This window comes from Anomaloglossus baeobatrachus, chromosome 10 (genome assembly GCF_048569485.1).
Source record: "Anomaloglossus baeobatrachus isolate aAnoBae1 chromosome 10, aAnoBae1.hap1, whole genome shotgun sequence".
Classification (NCBI taxonomy): Eukaryota; Metazoa; Chordata; class Amphibia; order Anura; family Aromobatidae; genus Anomaloglossus; species Anomaloglossus baeobatrachus.
In genome coordinates, this window is record NC_134362.1 from 140,251,858 (window position 1) to 140,267,718 (window position 15,861).

Genomic DNA, 15,861 nt, shown 5'->3' on the forward strand with positions numbered 1-15,861 from the left:
AATAAGATTCTCCTCATAAATACAATTTCAGCGATACCAAACATGTCCAGATTGTTATTATTTTGTGATGAAAAAATCAGAAGTTTGCTACCCAAAATTTGGGGGCTTGTGTCCCCATTTTCCGAGACCCGAACATTTTCATTTTTCTGTTGATGGAGCTTTGTGAGGGCTAATTTTTTTGCAGAGCGAGACAACATTTTTTATTGATACTATTTTGGGAAAGATACGATGTTTTGATCGCCTGTTACAGCATTTTTTTGTAGTATTGCAGGCCCCCAAAAAATTAATTTTGGCGTTCTCATTGATTTTTTTTAGTGTTTGCCGATCTATTTAATTAATTTATATTTTGATAGATCAGACTACAAATGTGTAATTTTTTAATCTTTATTTTTAATAGAGTAAAAGGTTTTTTTTCATATTTTTTTAAAACTTTCTTTGAAAACTTTTTACTGTTCTTAATAGTGCACTTAGGGGACTTGAAGCTATGATCATCTGAATGCCTGTGCTATATGCAGCATGCCATAGTATTGCTGCATGAAGTGAAAATCATGGTCCCTTTGAAGCAATTTTTCATAGGAGCTCTGTGCTATAGCAAGCACAGAGGTCTTCAGCAGACCTTCTTCTGTCATAGCAACCGATCAGAGAACCGCGGTCACGTTATGGGCACGTCAATGGGATCTTAGAATGGCGTGTCCCCATGCCGGCGCATGTTAAATCCTGCGCTGAGTTTCACAGTGGGATTTACCAGGTTAACAATTGCGAACGAAGCTCTGCTCCACCCGTGATTGTTAGAAGCAGGTCCTGGCTGTAATTCACAACCATTCCGTGCCATGAGCCCAAACCATACACCCACTTCAGACTTGTAACATACAGGCACGGTGAATGTCATAAAGGGGTTAACCAACACCACTGTACTACGACTGATATTACCACCATACAGTCACCATATAATGGTAATATCAGTTGCACACCAGTGCTCTGAAGACCATATATGTGTATAGTGCACAAGGTCTCACCAGTGGCATTCTCACTGATTGTTGTAATTCCTTTTTCATTTGATTCATATGGCCATGTCCTCATCTTTCAACCATATCAAGTGCCTTCATAATGTAACAGAGAGACATCCAGCTTAATGCTTTTCCAGCAACTTCGTCACAGTCCACTATTGATACACAAATCATATCATGCCATAACTAGTACCCAGAAAGTAATAATGATTATTGCCTGCCCTGCACAGTTAGAGTACCCTCTTTTTGTGTCCCACACAAAAACAGCGCCCCCTTAGCTTCCCTTCTCAGTAATAATGTTCCCTATGTTGCAGCGTACCAGAAGACTAAAGCTCTCATCTTCTTATGTTCTTTCAGATGTGAATACAGTTGAACACTAAGACTGTGGTGGCGTGGATGGACAGGATAGAGGAGGACTCACGGCCCCTCTCCCGATGTGCAGCTGTTTGATGAGGTCATTGCGCTGTGACTTCATCTCACTGCTGCTGTCACCAGTGCTACAGCACAGAGGAGTCAAGGACGCAGCTGGAAACAGCAAGCATTCCAAAGAGGAGGCAAAAATTAAAAATCCTATTGTATCAGTGTGTTGCCCAGGGAAAGGGTACTCGGTCCCGGGCAATTGCAAATGGGAATGCCACTCTGGTGGCCGTTGCCAGGTCCCATACCCTGGGGCTTCTCTTGTAAAAGGGGAATTATTTTAAGTAGGGATGAAAGTTAGTGTACATGACGCCACCTGCGGGTTGCGGTTAAGAGTGAAGAACCGCCACTGCTGATTGTTGGTACTCCAAGGGCTGGTGGTGGTTGCAGCAATGATGTTGTGCCCTCCGCAGATAGACCCATGCCTGGGAGTTGTGAAGGGTAATAATGGAAACCACATAAGGTTGTAATGAACAGTCTCTACTTACTCCGACCCGTGGATGACTGGTTCAGGTCCCATGGAGTATCAGTGTCAATGTAGTGACCCAGGTTGCTCTGTCCCCGGCACTATCTGTTGATTGGGTCCCTGTAGCATAGAATGTTTTTTAGGCCCGACTGTCCCTTTTGGGGTATCAGTCTCCTTTTCCGTACAGCGGACAGTGCGGACCCTGTAGGGAGGTAAGTGTCCAAGCCCCGATCCTAGTTTACTGCTGATGCCCCCAGATTATTTGGTTTGGTGAAGTCCATGAAGGTGTCCACACCATGCAGGTGATTATCAAACCATGTAGAACTGGCGCCTGATCTAGGGCCCTGTGCCCCGTGCGTGCTCCAGTTCCTGCGGTACAGGTCCATACCCACCCTGGCGACCTCTCTCTTGTGTCACCATTGCACGGACCCAGCTCGAGCACGTCCGCACACCTCTCTGTGTGCCACGGTTCTCTCTGTCTCCTCCCACCAGGCTGGCTAATCCCTGGACTCGTTCTTCACTTTAGGCGACCATCCCCTTATTTGATTAACCCTTTAGTCCCGGTGTCGAGAACTAGGATTTTGGTTGTGTTTTAGTGGTATCGACACTGGTACTCCAGGTCCCAGGGAGTAGGTCCTGCATCCCCAAGAGAATGCAGTTCCTTGTAGTGCCCTGAGTGACTCAGGGGAGCTACATGAGGAGGATGGTTGATGATACTATAAGGGCACCTTATGGGGTAATGGGGGGAATTGTGAAGGGGGCAAAGTAGGCAGACCAATGTGTGAGGGACATTTTGGATAAGAACACTGAAGGGAGGATATTATGGAGACAGGCAGTGTGTGTGGGATTTAATGAGAAGGGGCAGTGTGTGGGGGAATATTATAGAGAGGACCTGAATGTGGGGAACATTACAGAGAGGAACGGCGTGTGGGGGACATTACGGAGAGCGGCAATGTGGAAAATGGGCAATTATTTATTCACAGGTACACCATGGGAGATATTTTTATGTATGAGGCAGTATAATGATACTTTTGTTTTTAAGGGCACCATGTCAGGACGTGCTGCAGAAGACCAGAGAAAAGGGAAGTCTGCAGAAATTAGCTGTGGGTGTGAAATCTCATCATGGTGTCTGTGCTATGGCAAAAGGATTGTTGGAGACAAAAGACATGGAAACTACTTCAAGCAGAGAAGATGTCATCTATAAGGTACCTGGATGTTAATGTTTATTTGTGATACTGACTACATCACATCAGTACTGTGGTACCTGAATGGTCCGCAGTCTAATAAAGGCTGGTAACAACAACTTCCAGTGTCTCCTTACTATTGATAAGGACATACTGTGATTTGCAGGTTCATGTGAAAATGTAGCTGACCTAAAACTGTAATTGTGATGTATACAGTGCTGGGCAAAAGTATTGGCACCCCTGCAATTCTGTCAGATAATACTCAATTTCTTCTTGAAAATGATTGCAATCACAAATTCTTTGGTATTATTAACTTTATTTATTTTGCTTGCAATGAAAAAACACAAAAGAAAATGAAACAAAAATCAAATCATTGATCATTTCACACAAAATGTATAAATAGCCACTGGATTATTATTAATTAATAAGACGTTATCAGCAATATTTCTTTAGAGCAGCATATCAACACTGCAGAAAAATTATTAAAATTTAACTTTTACTCAGATTTCTCTAAAATGTGGTCAGAATCACAATTACGAGACAAACAAACAATCAACATACAATACAATGCACTTAACAAGATTGTTCAAAAAAATGCGGCGATTCCGTTACAGGTTCCAAATATAGAAAGACCTGTCACCTATACAGCATGCACATGGTACGGGCGCCCGTGCTTCTCGCCCTATCCAAGCATTTTTTTGAACAATCTTGTTAAGTGCATTGTATATGAATGCAAGGTCCATGTATTGTGGGACCTGATTTATTACTCCCCTGAAGAGCTAATTGAAACGCGTCGGGAGACACTTCAGATTCTTGTGGGTTCCATCTTAATATAAATTAATGGATCCTATTCACTCCATTTGAAAGAAAAATTGGTGAGACAAATCCCATTTCTATTTTGCGGTGTATCCTTGGCCATTATACATATCCTCTGATCTAAAAAGAGGGGCACTTCTTTTATTATATGTTGATTGTTTGTTTGTCTCGTAATTGTGATTCTGACCACATTTTAGAGAAATCTGAGTAAAAGTTAAATTTTAATAATTTTTCTGCAGTGTTGATATGCTGCTCTAAAGAAATATTGCTGATAACATTTCACACAAAACACCAAAAATGGGCCAGGCAAAAGTAATGGCACCCTTAGCCTAGTTCTTGGTTGCACAACCTTTAGCCAAAATAACTGCGAACAACGGTGTGGAATTATATCCAATTTGGCTTTATGACAATTTTTTTTATTTTTTTTTCATTGAAGACAAATTTAATGAAGTTAACAATACCAAAGAATTTGTGATTGCAATCATTTTCAAGAAGAAACTGAGTATTATCTGACAGAATTGCAGGGGTGCCAATACTTTTGGCCAGCACTGTACCTGCACTGATAGTGGTTCTGGTTTGCATTCATTTACTGACGGTGGTAATGGCACTGCATTCATGTACTGATGGTGGTTCTGATCATGTAGCAATCCATCATGTTAAAACTGAAACATTTTCAAAAGTTAGGTTTGAGAATATGAGGAGGATTTGATTGAGTTTCTATGCCAAAAAGTCTGTATAAACGTAAGTGTGTTGTTCACACTAATTTTTGTGGAGCAGAAACTCTCTAAATCCTTCTCAAATACTCAAAACTTGGTTCTGATGATGTATTAATGTATTGTCATTGTTTTGCTGATGTATTCATGTAAGGACCACTTCAAATTATTTTGCAGCCCTTCTGATTGGTTATGTATGACATTTATGGCCCTTGGACTCAAACATATTGAACACTCTTGATTTATAATAATAATGACCTGAACTCCTTATAATACAGATACCTCTGTGCTTTCTTATAATAATAATGCCTCCTCTGCTTTCCTTATAATGATTAACCAACGTCCCTTCTTTTAATAATCCTAATGATTAACCAGTGTGCCTCCTTTTAATAATCCACCCCCTTTGTGCCACCTTATAACAATGCCCTTAAACTTTAACTCACATAGAAACCATGGGACCCTAAAGCAAAAGTATTATTATGGCACATAGGAATGGCTAAAAAGGGAATGCCTTCCAACTGCTGTTGGAAGGCATTTCCCATATTTTATGCTTTGTCGAAAACGCACAAGGAGATTTTCCCTCTCCCTAAGACCTATTGTGGCAGGAATAAAATCTGCAACAGAAAATCTATCTCTGGATTGATAATATTTTGCAGCCATATGTGATTTTATCTCCTAGCCTCATTAGGGACACTAAACACCTTTTGTCTACCATGTCTCACCTGAGCTGGTCATCTAATTGCAACTGGGTCACCACAGATGTTACTGCGTTGTGAGCATCCCAATCGATAAAGCCATTGAAGCTCTTGCCTACAACTTATACAAATTTGCTAAGTTGTCACCTGAATTTATTGAATGTTTTGCAAATTACTTCCTTTTTACTTACATATGATTTTTTTCGTTTTGATGGCATTTTCTTTTTTCAGGTACTTCGTTGTCTTATGGGGGTCAAATTTCCCCCCTCTTTGGCCAACCTATACATGATGTAGTGGGAGCAGGTCATCATGTACCTGCCTTCCAGTCCTTACTACTCTTGTATGTCTGGTATGGCAGGTACATTGATGACCTAATCTTTATCTGGCAAAATCTTGATCCATATTCACATCAAGTTGGTTTTTCTGAGTTTTTAACTGCAACGAGGTCAATCTTACCTTTGTTGTGAATTTTTTGTTAGAATCTACTCCCTTTCTGGATATTAACTTGGTTGGTGATGCAGCCAATAAAAGCATTAATACTTCTCTTTTCAAGAAGTCCATAATTGGTAATTTGGTATCTTTGCTAAATGGCAATTGTTCATTCTCTACCACAGATATAACCCCTGCCTCCAATAAGATTTCCTTTGTTACCAATTTTAGTACTGACTACTCTGATATCTTAACAATATTGAATAAAAATATGCCCATTTTATATTAGGACCCTTTACTTGCTAAGATCCTTCAGTCCGGGGCTCGACACTCTGCTCGTACGGCTACTTCCATAGGCAATATGGTGTCACACAGTCTTTTTACTACATCAGCCCTCAGCTAATCTAGTCAAGTTAAATGTGCGGGTAATTTCAAATATGGCTCTGACAAATGTAATCTGTGCCGTTACATGCTTCGTTCTGATACATTCAGTGGTTACTGTAATACTCACAAGTACAATATTTGCCAATTCTTAAATTGTAACAGCACTCTCTTGGAGTATTTGGCCTCCTGTTGGGTGTGCAGCCTTGACTATGTGGGCTATACTACACAAAAAATTAGTATCTGCATCTCTGAGCATCTACATGATGCGATACCACAGCCACTAAAGCTCGAAAAAGCTATGTGGGGTCTTTCCTGACATTTTCTTGATATTCATCGGGGGGATGTATCCTCACTAGATGTGCAAGGCATTGAGAGGGTTGATAGTCCCACCCATGCAAGACACCCTATGGGCCTTAATCACAAAACAGATTTGTTCTACGTGTATTAACATCTTATACATACATAATTTTTTAAACACAAAGATGGACAACTAGAGGAACCATATTAGAAATGAATAAGTAGCACAGGCCACTCTCAATTATTAATGCAGTACCATAGAGAGAAAGAAGGGAGCATAATAAAGCTTTTATTATTATAAAAATCATAATAATCACCTTAATAAAAGGTTTTATTATGCTCTCTTCTTTCTCTGCATGGTAATACATAATTTTTTGACGTTTGTAGGCACTCAGGTAATTTTTCAAATTTATACATATATATACATTTTTCACATGTATTTATTTGTATATGTTTTTGTATTGTAGCGCCCCTGAGACTGGGTGCTACAGGGTATTGTATTGTATGTATTTTTATGTATTTTATATGTCCATCCACCATGGCAGGAAGAGGTTAAGTCTGTTTCTGCATCACACAGCCTCACACAACCAGGAAGAGGGAACATTCCTTAAGGCCCAGTCACACTAAACAACTTACCAGCAATCCCAACAACGATCAAACCTGATAGGGATCGCTGGTAAGTTGCTAGGAGGTTGCTGGTGAGGTGTCACACTGCGACGCTCCAGCGATCCCACCAGCAACCTGACCTGGCAGGGATCGCTGGAGCGTGGCTACACGAGTTGCTGGTGAGCTCACCAGCAACCAGTGTCCCAGCCCCCAGCCAGCAGCGCCGCGTGGAAGATGCTGCGCTTGGTAACTAAGGTAAATATCGGGTAACCAACCCGACAGGTATACAAGGTATGGATTTAAGCTCCAATCTTGTTCTCCGTGGGGTGTCACAGTATCTATATATCAAATTAAATTATGTGGGAAGAGTGTTTCTTCTTCTAGATAATGTGGGGGGTTTACACTATATTTTAGTTATCACTAGAGATGAGCCACCCCCCTAGAGTTCGAGTTCGGTTCGGTTCGTCGAACGGGGCCCCATTCGACGAGCCGTTCGTCGAACTTTCGAACCCCATTGGAAACAATGGGAGGCAATCACAAACACATAAAAACACCTGGAAAACACTCTCAAAGTTGTCCAAAAGGAGACAAACAACTCCCAAGACAACACAAACACATTGGAAAGAGACAAGGACAAATACTCATGCGAAAACTAAACAGCTGGACGAGGAAAAAGAGGAGGAGACACAGATATTGGCATGGCATGCCCTTCTAAAATCATGTAAAACACAGCAAGGGGACTCCAAGCAGACTCTCCCTTTTTTCCAAAAATTGTGCCCCACAGACACCTCTTCAGTGGCAGCACTTGTGCCCCAGTTGCAAACTGGACAGGTTGATACACATTCAAAAATACGCAAGCCTTGACTGTCTGACGTAAACATCTCACCTACCTTCTTCCTTCCGCATTACCGGCCGGGATCCGCAGGACGCAGTTAAGATCTGTTCATCGTTCCCGGGGTGTCACACACTGCGATGTGTGCTACCCTGGGTATGATAAACAATCTGACAATCCATGAGGAATGACCGACGTGCGTGTGATGAACGTTTTACCATTCAATCGCAATCGCACGTAGCTGTTACACACTGTAATGTACCTTACGATGCCGAATGTGCGTCACTTACGACGTGACCCCGCTGACACATTGTTAAGATATATTGCAGCGTGTAAAGCTGGCTTTAGCTGAACCATGACTTCTTCATCTTGGCTCATTTTTAAAAACACCGCAAGGGTTACTCCAAGCGGAGTCTCCCTTTTTTCCTAAAATTGGGTCCCACAGACACCACTTCAGTGGCAGCACTTGTGCCCCAGTTTCAAACTTGACAGGTACATTTGCATCAAGCATATTCCAAATCCACAAGCATTTACTCTCTCCAGGATGACACAGGGGTAGTAAAGTCCTTGCGGATCCATGACATTTTGATGAACGTTAGTCTGTGCACATTGTCACTGGACAGACGCGTGCGCTTATCTGTCAGCACACACCCAGCAGCACTGAAGACTAGAAATGAGCGAACCGGTCGCGGTTCGGCTCAAGCTTGGTTCGCCGAATGGAGGTAGCGTTGGAGTTCAGTTCGGCGAACCGGTTCGGCAAGCCACTCAAACCCCATAGGAAACAATGGGAGGCAATCACAAACACATAAAAACACCTAGAAAACACCCTCAAAGGTGTCCAAAAGGTGACAAACAACTCACAACACAAACATATGGGAAAGTGACAAGAACAAATTCTCATGCGAAAACGAAACAGCTTGACGAGGAAAAAGAGGACAAGACACAGATATAGGCATGGCACGCCCTTCTAAAATCATGTAAAACACCGCAAGGTGACTCCAAGCGGAGTCTCCTTTTTTAAAAAAAAATTGGGCCACACAGACACCCCTTCAGTGGCAGCACTTGTGCCCCAGTTGTACACTTCACAGGTAGATTTGCATCAAGCACATTAAAAAATACGCCATCCTTAACCGTCCCCAGGATGACACCGGGGTAGTTAGCAAAGTCTTTGCTGAACCATGACTTGTTCATCTTGGCTCCTTTTTAAAAACACAGCATGGGTTATTCCAAGCGGAGTCTCCCTTTTTTCCAAAAATTGGGCCACACAGACACCCCTTCAGTGGCAACACTTGTGCCCCAGTTGTACACTTCACAGGTAGATTTGCATGAAGCACATTCAAAAATACGCCATCCTTAACCGTCCCCAGGATGACACCGGGGTACTTAGCAAAGTCTTTGCTGAACCATGACTTGTTCATCTTGGCTCCTTTTTAAAAACAAAGCAAGGATTACTCCAAGCGGAGTCTCCCTTTTTTTTCCAAAAATTGGGCCACACAGACACCCCTTCAGTGGCAACACTTGTGCCCCAGTTGTACACTTCACAGGTAGATTTGCATGAAGCACATTCAAAAATACGCCATCCTTAACCGTCCCCAGGATGACACCGGGGTACTTAGCAAAGTCTTTGCTGAACCATGACTTGTTCATCTTGGCTCCTTTTTAAAAACAAAGCAAGGATTACTCCAAGCGGAGTCTCCCTTTTTTTCCAAAAATTGGGCCACACAGACACCCCATCAGTGGCAGCACTTGTGCCCCAGTTGTACACTTCACAGGTAGATTTGCATCAAGCACATTCCAAATTCACAAGCATTTACTCTCCCCCGGATGACACAGGGGTGGTAAAGTCCTTGCGGATCCATGATTTGTTCATTTTGATGAACGTTAGTCTGTCCACATTGTCACTGGACAGACGCGTGCGCTTATCTGTCAGCACACACCCTGCAGCACTGAAGACACGTTCAGAGACAACGCTGGCAGCTGGACACCACAAGATCTCCTAGGCGTAAGTGGAGAGCTCTGGCCATTTTTCAAGATTTGAAGCCCAAAATGAGCAAAGCTCCAGTTGCAAAATCATGGCATTGATGTTCATTTGGAGATACTCCTGTATCATCTTATCCAGCAGTTGACTATGTGTCAGACTTCTTGTCTCTGCTGGCCTTGCAAAGGATGGTCTAAAAATATTATGAAACGATTCAATAAAATTGCTGTTACCAGCACCAGATACGGTGCTGCTGGTACGGTTAGACTGTTGATGACGAGACCGTCCCATGTTTGTCAAGTTACAACTGGGAGATTCACTCCGTGCACCACGGTTGTTTGGTGAAAAAGCCGAGCTAAGATCGAGTAACAGCTTCTGCTGATACTCCTGCATACGTGCGTCCCTTTCTATGGCTGGAATTATTTAAAAAAAAATTGGACTTGTACCGGGGATCTAATAGTGTGGCAAGCCAGTAGTCATCATCACTTCTAATTTTGACAATCCGAGGGTCATGTTGTAGGTAGTGCAGCAAGAAGGCGCTCATGTGTCTTGCGCATCCATGCAGACCAAGTCCTTGCTGTGTTTGTGGCATAGAGGTGCTAACCGTTCTTTCTTCCTCTGACATCTCCCCCCAACCTCTTTCAACTGAAATGTAACCAAGGTCTCCCTCATCTGCTGAGTCTTCCATGTCCATGGACAGTTTGTCCTCCATTTCTTCATGTTCTCCTGCACCTTCCTCAACATTTTGCCTGCTACCATGCGCCCTTGTTAATTCCTCTCCCCCACCATCCCATGCCTGCCACCTTGGTGATGATGAACGTCTAGTGTTTAGCATGTGCTTCAGCATGAAAATGACTGGAATTGTCATGCTGATAATGGCATTGTCAGCGCTAAATATATTCGTCGCCATGTCGAAACTGTGCAGAAGGGTGCATACGTCCTTGATCTGAGACCACTCCATCAGGGTGATCCGCCCCACCTCTGCATCTCGTTGGCCCAGGCTATACGTCATGATGTATTGCACCAGTGCTCGGCGGTGCTGCCACATTTGCTGTAACATGTGGAGAGTCGAATTCCAGCATGTCAGCACATCGCATTTCAGGCAATGAACCGGCAGGCCGAAAGACTTCTGGAGCTATGCAAGTCGCTCAGCTGCGGCGGTTGAATGGCGGAAGTGAGCAGACAGTTTTCGTGCCCTGTTCAGAAGGCCATCTAGGTCTGGATAGTGTGTTAAAAATTGCTGGACAACAAGGTTCAACACATAAGCCATACAAGGCACGTGTGTCACCTTACCCAGGCATTGTCGCACTCGGCCTTACCTGGCTGCAGGTTGAGTGGAGACAACCATTTATTAAACTCAGACAGCAGAGCTGCCCATAACTCAGCCGCTGTGTGACTCTTATTTCCAAGACATTTCAAGCTAAAGACCGCCTGATGCCGTTGCGCTCTGCTGCCAGCATAGTAAGGAGGGGTGCGTGATTCCTTGTGCGCAGTTACAATGCTGGTGGCCTGACCAGGCAGGCTTGGGGCGGAGGTGGAGGACCCAGAGGAGGTTGAGGAGGCAGAAGCATTGGAGGAACTTATACATACAGAGGATTGACGCACAAGTCGTGGGGACGGCAAGACTTGTTCAGCAGCCCCTTCTCCATCTATCACCATTGTTACCCAGTGCCCAGTCAGTGACATGTAACGCCCCTGTCCATGCTTACTGATCCAAGTATCGGTGGTGAAATGCACCCGTTCACACACAGTTTCTCAAGGAAGCGGTGATGTTGTGTGTGACATGCTGGTGTAGCGAAGGCACACCTTTCTTTGAGAAGTAGTGGCGACTGGGCATCTGGTACTGGGGCACTACGACAGACATAAGGTCTCGAAAATCCTCTGTCCACCAGGCAGAAAGGCAGCATTTTGGTAGCCAAGAGCTTACAGAGGGATAAAGTCAACCTCTTAGCTTTGTCATGGGTCGAAGGAAATGGCCTTTTATTTATCCACATCTTAGGGACAGAGATCTGGCTGCTGTGTGTAGACGGTGGTGAGTAGGGTGTCCCTGGAAACATGCAGGTTTGTGAGGAAAGTGCATGCGGAGACATGATGTTGCCTTCATCCAACGTTGGTGCTATCGATGTCTGAGAGAGCTGTACACACGCACTTGTTTCCCCTTCCAAACCAACTGACGACCTAACAAGCAAACTGCCTGTTGCGGTTACAGTGGTGGAAGGTGTACGTGGAAAACCAGGTGTGACAGCTGTCCCCCCAGTAATAGAAGATGAAGAGCACGCGGATGCACTGGAAGGGGCAGGCGGTGGTTGGCCCGCTACGCTAGGCCGCATTGCAGCACAGTGAGCTTCCCACTGGGAATTATGCTTGGTATTCATGTGACGATTCATGGAAGAAGTTGTCAAACTGGTGAGCTTTTTGCCTCTACTTATAGATTCCCGACAAATTTTACAGATCACATGATTTGGGAGATCCTTTGCAAGGTCAAAAAAGGACCAGGCTAGGCAAGGCTTAGAGGACATGCGACCTGCAGAGCTACCCTGACTTGTGCTCAGAGGAAGATTGGTGGCTGAGGATGCAGTTGTAGACGTGCTACCAGTACTCCTTCTCTGTCCAGGAAGGCGCAAGGTAACTTCGTCGTCAGTTGCATCCTCCTCCACCGCCTCTGTTGACCTCCTCAAGTGCCTAACTGTGGGTTGACAGTAAGTGGGATCTAGAACTTCATCATCAAGCGTTGTGTTTGCACTTCCCTCGCCCTCAGACCTAGCCTCTTCCTGCCCTGACCAAATATTTAACTTGTCATCCCAATCTGGTATCTGCGTCTCATCGTCATCAGTATGTTCCTCATTGTCTCCACCAACAGGTGTTACAGTTTGGGAATGAGGGTCTACATTTTGCTCAGAAAGTTGGTCATCAGGGCCTGAATCTGAGTCACAAAGGTTCTGGGCATCACTGCAGACCATTTCCTGGTCTGTACTCACTGTAGCTTGGGAGCAGACCTCTGATTCCCAGGCTATAATGTGACTGAACAGCTCTGCAGACTCAGCCAGTTCTGGTACACCATACTGTGCAGGGCGGGTGGAGACTTGAGAGCTGGGAGAAAGCAATTGTGATTTGGATGACAACTCAGAGGACTGGTTTTTTTTATGTGGTAGTTGAGGTGGAGGAGAGGGCACTTGTTGGAGCACTTGAGATCCATTCAAGCATGTTCTTTTAATGTGCATCATCTACCTTTCTTACAGTTGTTCGGGTCTGTAAAAAAGGGAGCACATCGGATTGTCCACGTAAAGTAGTAGACATCTTACTTTTGCTGGAAGATGGCTTATCTTCAGCAGATGTTAATGTAGTTTTGCCACCTTCCCCACGGACCGGACACAAACTTTTTTCCTTTTCCAACACGCCAGTTCCCGTTTCCACCAGCATCTCTCCTTTTGCCACTCATTTTGTTAGCGACAAGATTAGTCACTTACAATGTGGTAGCAAAAATTGAGAGGTGGTGTAGATTTCAGAGGTGGTGTAACTTTATTGACAGCTGAAGAACCAACACTGACTATCCCTGACAATGCAACTATGGCCGTAAAACTGGCAGCACTGTTTGCTATAAAAATAGCATAGCAAAATTTGCATGAGGGTAGAAAGCAGAGGTGGTGGGACTTGCTTGGCACTAGTGGGACACAAAATTAGTATAGCAGACACTTTTTGGATGCCACTTATGTTCAGCACTGTTTGCTATAAGAATAGCGTAGCTAAAATGTGCAGGAGGGTAGAAAGCAGAGGTGGTGGAACTTGCTTGGCACCAGTGGGACACTAATGGAGTATAGGAGACACTTTGTGAATGCCACTAACTTTCAGCACTGTTTGCTATAAAAATAGCGTAGCAAAATGTGTATCAGGGTTTAATGCAGAGGTGCTGGAAAATGCTAAGCACCAGTGGGACACAAAATTAGTAGAGCAGCCACTGTTTGGATGCCACTTATATTCAGCACTGTTTGCTATAAAAATAGTGTAGCAAAATGTGCATCAGGGTTTAATGCAGAGGTGCTGGAAAATGCTAAGCACCAGTGGGACACAAAATTAATATAGCAGCCACTGTTTGGATGCCAGTTATATTCATCACTGTTTGTTATAAAAATAGTGCAGCAAAATGTGCATCAGGGTTTAATGCAGAGGTGCTGGCAAATGCTTTGCACCGGTGGGACACAAAATTAGTATAGCAGCCACTGTTTGGATGCCACTTATGTTCAGCACTATTTGCTATAAAAATAGCGTAGCAAAATGTGCATGAGGGTTTAATGCAGAGGTGCTGGAAAATGCTTGGCACCAGTGGGACACAAAATTAGTATAGCAGCCACTGTTTGGATGCCACTTATGTCCAGCACTGTTTGCTATAAAAATAGTTGGCAAAAGTGGGCAGGTGGGTAAAGTGGCCAGGTTCTCTGGGTCAGTGGACAGGAAAGGAAGCCTCACCTTCTATCCCTCCTAATGGTGAAATGCAGCAATGAATTCCCTGAGCTTAGGTACACAGACGCTGTTATCTGAAGCTGTATACAGCGTTTCCACGGACCTGACTGTCACCTATGGCTCTGAGCCCGAGAAAATGAGCCCTGAAAAGGACTGAAATAAATTCTGTCCCTAATCTGTAGAGCGCTGTGTGTGTAGCGTACACAGCCTGAGCGGCGCCAGGAGCTGCGTGAGCAGTGACTGACACCTAAATGCAGAAAGCAGATAATGGTTCCGTGAGAGAAAATGCCCATATTTATAATGCAAGGACATGTGACATGTTGTATGGCAAAAAAGATGGCTTGTATGGCAAAAAAGACCACTTAGCTGTATGTGTGAAGCCCCTCCAGTGTTGTGTCGGTGCATTACCTTCAGGGACTCCACGCAGCTGGATCTTGTCACAGGTAGGAGATCTTCTATTTAGGATTGTCGTGACGCCACTCTCAGAATTGCGGTCAGTGGGGACCGCCACTGCAGATTAAGGGATGCCTGGGGCTGATGGTGGGTGCAGTCAGTTGTAATAGCCTCCTGAGAGTGAGGCAAGCCCCAGGGCCCTGTGTAGGTGTGTGGAACCACAAGGCGCAGAATAACTCAACACAAGCAGAATGTCTTTCAGGGGTTTTACTCACTGTTGATGGCAGGGTGAGTAACCCGGGCGTAGCTGGGATGAACCAGGCTGGAACCAGGCGTCCTTCAGGCTGACTTATGAGGGTGGCTACTGACTCGCCTTCCTTAGCCCTTCTGTGGTTTGTGGTAACCCCGACTTTTAGTCCCTATGGGGGTCACCCAGGGAAGTAACTGCTCCCCTCGTTTCGGCCCGTTTGCTTGTAGCCTGGACCAGATCACTCCAGCTGCTTGCCTCCTGTGAACTATGGGCCCTCGTTTTGCTACGTGGCTGCGGACTCTGTGGTGTTGTCTTGGGGGTGTAAAGTGCCCCCTCAAGCAGGTTTGGCAAGGGAAAGGTGAATCTATCCCTGCACTGGGACCTGTTACCCCTGCGGGCCTGGTACCACCCTGACAGTCTCCTTACTTTCCACTCCGTTGCTCTCTCTTTAGCTGTGTGTGGATTTCGGGCAGCAATGCCAGGTGACCGTTCTCCCCCGTCAGTAGTCACTGCGCGGACGCTGTTAGACTGCAACAGCTCCAGGGTCTGCTTCTCACGTCTGCTTTCCCTGAACTGCACACTAAACCGGCTCACTCGTGGGACCTGCACTGCTGCTCCTGTCTGAGCTCCACTTCCATGCTCCTCACTCCTCCTTCCTCTTTTCCCTTTGTGCCTGCCTACGCCACCTAGCAACCAGGCTCTCTACCACACCCCTCGAGTGGAGATGGAGGCTTCGCACCGGCTTCGCCCCCTCCTGGAATCCCCAGGGGTCCTCCCAAAGGTACATGTGTGAGACCTGATCACTATGCGCCTGTGTAGTCACACCTCGGTCAGCCTTCTGGATTACCTGTGTTGCACTGTCTCCAGCATGGGTGCAGTACTCAGTGGTGCCTGACCAGGTCAGGGGCGCCACATTCCCCCTTAGTTATCACCAGC